Here is a 7,825-nt window from a genome sequence, read left to right as displayed (position 1 = left end):
TTTGCTTAGGAAAAAAACATTGATGGCGGGCCTATAGTTGCCAATGTCGTCCACTGCCAAATTTGGTTTCTTCCTAATGGGCCTAATGAGTGTCTCCTTGAGGGCAGGAGGAACCTTGCCCTCAAGGAGAGACCCATTATTTATCGCAGTGGCCCATTCAGTTGTTATAGGCCTGGCTGCTTTGATTAGCCAGGCCGGGCAAGGGTCAAGGGAGGAGGTGGTGGCCCAACAGCAATCAAGAGCTTTGTCCACGAAATCTGGTGTCACGTGCTGAAAGAGTTCGAGTCTCGCCGGGCGAGGCAGAGCGCTGGACATCTCTGCTCGATCCACTGTATTCAAAAAAGGAGAGAGATCCCGGCGGATGACCTCCACTTTAGATTTTAAAAATGCTGCAAATTGGTCAGGTGAGATATTTGTGGGAGGCCCATCACCCAGACCAATTCCAGAAGGATCGTGAACCATACGGAAAAGTTCCACCTGCTGATTTGAAGCTTCGGTCAGAGAAGTGTGATCTCCTAGCAGACTTCACCTTAGCCAGGTAATGGTTAGTTGTGATCCTGACAGCTTTCTTATTATAATCCATCAGTTTTTCTCTCTAAGTGCACTCTAGCCATCTCCTATTTTGCTTCATAGCTCGTAGTTCTTGATTATACCAGGCCCCTGGCCGAGCTCTGTGATGGACAGGGCGTTAAGGAGCGATCGTGTCTACAGCCCTAGTTGTGGCGGCAATCCAGCTGTCAACCAGAGCTTTGACAGGAGCGCCAGACAGATCAGCTGGAATCCCTTTCATGGTATCCTGGAATCACAGTGGATCCAGTAACCTTCGTGGGCGGACCATCAAAATAGGCCCCTGCTCCCTGCAGGGAGGGAGTGCCACTGAGAGGTTACTTTTTATTAGGTGATGATCTGACCATGACAAGGGGACCGACACCAGGTTGGTCAGCATCAGACCACACTCACTCCGCTTGGTGGAAGATACCAGGTCTAGCATATGGCCGCCTACATGTGTGGGACCATTAACATGTTGGGACATGTCCAAGGAAGCCATGGTTTCCAAGAACTCAAGAGCTGGACCAGAAACTCCTGCCTCCGCATGGATGTTGAAGTCGCCCAAGACCAAAAGCCTCAGGGACTCCAACAGTGCTGCAGAGACAAAGTCCGCCAGCTCCGATAAGGAGGTGGCTGGGTTGTGGGAAGCGTGGTAACCCAGCAAGATCCCAATAACCTCCCTGGCCCCAACCAACATGTGAAGGGCCTCCAGACCCAGCTTCACCACCGAAGAGTGCCTAGTAACCTCTAGAGTGTTTCTATAAACAATGGCTACTGCCCCACGCCCTTCCAGTCTGCCCTGTTAAGTGAAACCCCACCCTCCACCATTGTGCATCTGCCAGAAGAAGATGACGTGACTGTATTTGAATAAATGTCAATTGTTGTACATGAAAAAAAAATAAAACATCCCCTGAAAATAAGCCCTAATGCATTTTTGGATTGAAAAGTAATATAAGACCCTGTTTTATTTTTGGGGAAACACAGTAAGTATTTTTCATTGGAGACTTATGGCTTGAGTGCCCACAGAGAGGGCTCCGCATGCCAGCTGTGGCATGCGTGCCATAGGTTCGCCATCACTGACATAGCTGCTTTATCAGCTCCTGTAGACGTATAGGTTGCGTGTTCCCATCTGTCCTGAGTTTCATGCATGGTAGTTCTCACTGTCATTCTTGCAGTGGCAGTAAGATCCTCAGAAAAAAGTTGTGACAGTCTGCTGATATCGTGTAGAGCATGGCAGACTGATGGCATATACACAGCTGTACATACTTTTGCCAAGGCTGGCTTATTTTAATGACATCTCAATTCCATGGAATATGTACATGGCTACTGGATAAGAGTGCAAACTTAATTTTCAGTTTATCAGCTCTATTCTAGGTAGGTCCATCTTTTCTGAAAATCGAGAGCAGTCTTGATTGTCTCAAGTTGAAGCTTAATTGTTGTCGGGGTTCAGAGAAGTTAGTCCCAACTCCCACTTTTTAGGAGTAAGGTGAATTTGCTGAGATGCTAGTGGCTTTATCACAAGAGAAGACTAAGTATCAGTATTCAGTATTAGGTGGTATTTGATGCTTCGCCTTTTCTTTGTGTTAAAAATTAGAATAAGATGAACATTTTAAACCACATTTCCTGTTACAAGTGCAACCTGCAGGCCACATACCTTCCCAGGTGCCTCCTGTACACCCCCAAGGAAAGCTCTTGCTTACTTTTCTCCTATATATGTGTGTATTATTGGAGTTTTATTTGCAACCTCACATGCTTTCTAGTTTGTGTGACTGGGAGGGACTTTTATGGGCAGGGGTGATTGTCTGTCTGTCCAGCACCAACCAATCATTCCTACCAAACTTCGAATTCAAAGAGAGCAGTTATTTGTTTGCTGTTGATTTGTTTGGTTGGTTGCTAAGTATGTGTGCAGTAAGAAAACAGGATGTACAGTTTGGAATTCTAGCAAGTGTAAGTTACAAATGTTTTTAATTCTCTCTCCTAAAAATGTCTCACAGTGACTTATTGAGACTTTTAAGTGCCAGTTAATGAGGAAGAGGTGGACTCTGAGGAACTTGTAGCTATTCTCCTCTGGAGTCTCTGTACTTTTACTGCTTAGCAAAAGGAATTTCATCAGAAATTCAAAACTCTGCAACATGTGTGTATGTGTTTACTCAAGAAAGCCTCCATCAGAGAGCTCGAAAGCCAGTTTTCTCATTCTCCTGTGAGCTGTTTTAGGCCTAGAACAGAAGGGAAACTCATGGCATGAGAATGCCAGTTTATTTCGAGACTTTTAGCCCTAGGTAATTCAAATATTGTTACTGTGTGATAAAAGAAAAGATGAACTTGGAGTTGCAGTTCTTACAATGGTCAAAGGCTGTTCTCCAGCCTTGATTCACTCTCTGTGATATATATGGAGCCCTTGTGACTTCATGTTTATTCTTTCCCAAATAAGGTGTGTATATGCCCTGCACATTATTTTCAGTGTTTCCTAAGAAACAAAAAGTCTAGTAGTCATCAACAGAAAAAAAACCCGCATTGTAAGGTAAGGGTGCATTCTTGTCCCTACTCTAGTAACCTACACATCTTATTAAACACTGATGGACTTGTTTCAAAACTTGTGGCTAGACAAATCAGTGTTCTGTTTTTTGTCTGTTTGTTTGTTTTTGCTTATGATGCAACTATGGTATCGTGACCTAGACCCAAGCTTCAATTGTTATGCAGCTGTCTCAGTTGTTACATAGTCATTATGCCAGCATTCCTTATTTGGCTAGTGTTTGCACATATTAACAATCAGGAAATATTCTATTCAGTCTGCTTTCAATAGTTCTATCTGTACAGTGGTTTTTGCATTTCTTCTGGCTGGCCGTGAGAAACTGCTTTGCTAACTGAGTGACATTTCTGGACTCACAGCATCGAGTCATGCTTTCTGACATTTCTTTTCCAAAGGTGCCCCGTACACATCTGTGATTCAGGTCAGTAACAAAGTACTATTGTCTATCTAGGTCAGGTATGGATTGCCTGTGGCTCTGAAAATGTTGGACTACAACTTCCATCAGCCTTAGTCAACACAGCCAATGATTATGCAAGGTGGGAGCTGCAGTCCAACAGCAACTAGAGGGCCATAACTTTAGTTATGCTTTTTCTCTGCTAATATACAACTACTTATAGTTGTTTCATTCTATACATTTCCATTTTAAAACATGAGTCATGTTCTGTGTGCAGTTTATTTTCCCAAAATGCTCTCTAAGCTTTGCAAATGTTCACTTTTGTAAGGCGAGGTGCATTTTCCTCTTCATAATAAGGCTTGAGAGAGGAGGAAAAACGGCTTTTGTCAAGACTGTCGAGCCCAACAAAGTTATGTTCCCAACTTAATAAGTGACAGTACAATCAGCAACGTGTCTAGAAACCAGACCTCTCTTGCAGGATTGGGGTGTATGCGTGTGTTTGTTTAATTTTCCAAGACACTCTGAAATGTTTTTAAGCACTGCATGCTTTGATGCTGAGCCAACATAATGGTTACAGTTTTCTTTTAGTCTTTTTTTATTTTTCCTTGTAAGAAAAGCCATCAAGTGCAGAAAACTATACAGAAAGAAGGAACAAGAAAATATAAAGCTATACAATGACAATGACTGCTCTGTTAATAAATATGGACTTAGGAAGTAAGAAAATTGTAATGAATCAATCCTGTACCTGAGGTGGAAGATGTGACTTGCATCCCTAATATTTTGTGCATGTGTATTTTTAGTTCTTTCCAATTACTGACCACCACTGTTCTGAAGAATTAGCATCTCTCCTGAATCCATAGTTGAATACTTCAATTTATATCCACCATTTGAAGCTTGAGCACATTCCAGTCCTTCCCACTTTGTTTTGTGTGTGTCTGTTTCTTACCAATAGCCAATGGGTCACAACAGGAGCTGTACTGCATGCCTGAGGTTGGAGTTACCCACTCTCTTGTTCTTGTTCTTGTAAACTATTTTGAGTGCCAAAAGGCTACTTTTAAGGGGCGTAAAGGAGATGTGTGGGTAGGTAGCTATGTGAATAACCTCTTTCCAATCAGTTGTTCCCTTAAAATATTGTTCCAGGCCATTATTTTACTCGAAAGATGAAAAGTCCTTTATTAAAAGCTCCACCTGGATGGGGAAGCCAGGAAGGATATTTAAAGGGGAGAACTGGAAAGCCTCATAGAAATGAAATATCCTTCATCTTGGCTGTTCACACCTAACCCTAACCCCAATCCCTCTTACGCTTTACATTCACAAAAGCCCAGCATATGTGCTTGGAATTTTAAATTGCCGTTGTTCCAGTTTGACCCAGAAAACCTATAAATGCCAGTGATTTGATGTGCGTACTTGTAGCACTTAGAAGAATAATATCTATTCTTCCTAATAGTGGGTTCAGATGGCGAATGCCACCAAGACTGTAGTAAGAATATGACCACTAGGAAAAATGGAAGAAAACCTTAAGTCTCCAGAAGTAATTTTAGACAGAGAAAAGTATTAAGGGGGTCAGAAATCCCTTCCTCAATTAGTAAAGGAGTCAAATCACATTTGCAGTAGTCTCTTAATTCATCCTCATTTCACAGTTTCCTTAGCATCATAGTTTCCTCCAGCTCACGGACACAAGTGGGTTTTTCCCACAGCTGGTGTTTCCTTCAAGCATTTGTTAAGTCTTTGTTCATGAAAAAGACAGAAAGGTTTAACATCTTACAGGTTCCTTTGCAGTCGTCCTCATCCTCCAACTTTTCGCTCACAGAACCAAGACATTGTCTGCCTTTACGACTTTCTCCTTCTAATGTTCCACATTCAACACCATTTCTAAGTCAACTGGCTAACAGCCTCGTGTCCAAATGCTTTGGGGGGCATGATTAATAAATTGTGCATGTGCACATGCACAATTACTGCCGATCATCGAGAAACCATGCAGTAGTTTACCATGAGACTTCATTTCTCTATTGTCTCATTACAAAGTAGAAAAATCTGTCTTTTGCTTTTATGCCCACATGTTTAATTAAAAAGTTTGGGACCTGCAAAAATTTGAAAATTCAATCTTAACTGAGTGAAAAGCAGCAATGTTTTTTTTTTGTTGCTGACAAATGATCACATCCTGGATAAAGCAGGCCCCACTGTTAACAAAGTGAAAGCGAAGGTATTATTTTATTCTCTCCTTGTTTAAAAATAAGATTCCATTCTTCAAAGCATGTGAAATAAATCAATCGAAGAATAGTCAGCTTCTGTATCACTTTATCAATTTAATCTTTACCCTTGACTGGCAGTGAATTGTCACCATTTTTTCACCTTATGAATACTTGAAATACTATTTCCCATTGGCTACTAAATCTGACTGAAAACTAACCCAATCCCTTGAGCAAATAACCCCCCTGGATACTTTGCGGGTTGAAGCCCCTAGCTGGGGAAACAAGCAGGGGGCGCTCTAATTCCCTACTCTGCTTCCCGGCAGAAAAGTCAGCTTAAATGGCTTTGGACAAGCTGCATGGTCCCAGAATGCCATCAGAAAGAGGGTCTAGCAAACCACTATGGAATATTTTATACTAAGAAATCCCCCAATTACTATAAATTGGAATTGACTTGATGGTACAGAATCGTTATCACCATCACCACCGCTGCTATTAATGTTGGGTTTAAGCTGAGTTAGGGCCGTCATTCTTGTGCCAGACCACATATCCTGTGGATAAGGCACACCAGAAGCTAACTGGCACGGCACAAAACATGACACAGAACTGGCATCCGAACCAGGAACAAATGTCGTTGAAGAAATCAGTCTATATTTGGTCACTGATGGCTGAACAAGCTGCTTGTCTTACTGAGAAAAAGGATGTAAAGGAAGAGAGATGACTCTAAATTCATAGTGGATATTTATTTATTTATTTATTTATTTATTTGATTTTTACCCCGCCCCTCTAGACCATGTCTACTCGTGAGAAATGCAGAAACTCAGGAGTCTTGAGCTCACATCCACTGCCAGAGCTAACCCTACCATTAGGCAGAACATGCTTGGCGATTGTAGCATTCTTCTGGCTTTCATCCTTGTGTCTTATGTCACAACCTGTTTAGGACTGTAAAACATGCCTGCTGTCTCAGATGTGGTGAAGGACACTATTCTCCTGCAAGCACTGATTTCACTGTCAATTTAGCTAGCTTTCGTACATGGGATGGGAAGGGGGTACTATTTTGTCCTTGGCCTCAGACATCAAAGGATCTGGGTCTGGCCCTGGGATTACCTTTTACATATGCACTACAGGATTTCAGATGCCCCAATGTTACAACAGCGTTCTGAGCTTAAATAAATGGCTTGTGATGCCAGGGATTCTTGAGTGGATCACCTTGCGCTCCAAGACGGTGTAGTCAGAAAAAAGGAGGAAAAAAAGAGACCATCTTGTCTATGTATTTTTGAATTGTAGGTCAAAACTTTAAGAGATCTATGGTGTCTTATCTTTGCCTATTTATTGCAGAAAAACCTGGTGTATGTAGTATGTGTATGAAATGGCTTTAAATCCAACCAGAATCAGTGAGATTTACCCCAAGGTCCTGTCACAATGAAAAGCTTCAAACTGTGTCCTTCCTTTTTTGCATAAACCTCTGAATTTGACTCCTCTTTCTCAATTTTGTCATGCAGCATCTGTGATAATCTTTCTCAGTCAAGTCCATTATGTGATAAAATGAAGAAAAATAGCTTTTCTTTCATGTTGAAAAGTTTGGGAATGGCAGAAATATTAATTTACACTGATCCATCTTTAGTTTGCTGTCACTATATACTATTGTACCTATTCACACATATTACTTGTATACTGTGTTACCAATTTGGTTTACCCTGAGCATGTGACCCATCAGATTACAGCACTTTAAAAAATACATGTGTAGTATCAGGTGTGCTTCATTAGAGTATGTGTGCTTTATATACAACATATACTAACTAGGATAATTCTCTGCCTCAATAAAGTTGATAAGGACCAGAACTTGTCAGGTCCATTCCTGTTCATCGCAACAGAATCTAGAGAAATAATAAAAATAAGTTGTGTTTGTACATAGTCAAGTAATATACAGGTACCTTATTCTATAAATTACTGTAATTGATAGCAATAAATATATAACTTAGGACTTGATCCAGAAAATGCCTGCATTCCGCAATATATACACACATGGATTTGTGGTGTGCTATACACCTGTGTTTGTGGGACTGAGCTGTAGGGATTTCACAAATATTTGATTTTGACTGTTGAAAGAAGAAACAACTTTCCAGTGTTCCTGTGCTTATCCAGAAATACATAACCTACTGA

The sequence above is a fragment of the Pogona vitticeps genome, chromosome 4 (genome assembly GCF_051106095.1).
Source record: "Pogona vitticeps strain Pit_001003342236 chromosome 4, PviZW2.1, whole genome shotgun sequence".
Classification (NCBI taxonomy): domain Eukaryota; kingdom Metazoa; phylum Chordata; class Lepidosauria; order Squamata; family Agamidae; genus Pogona; species Pogona vitticeps.
This window is presented reverse-complemented; position numbering follows the sequence as displayed.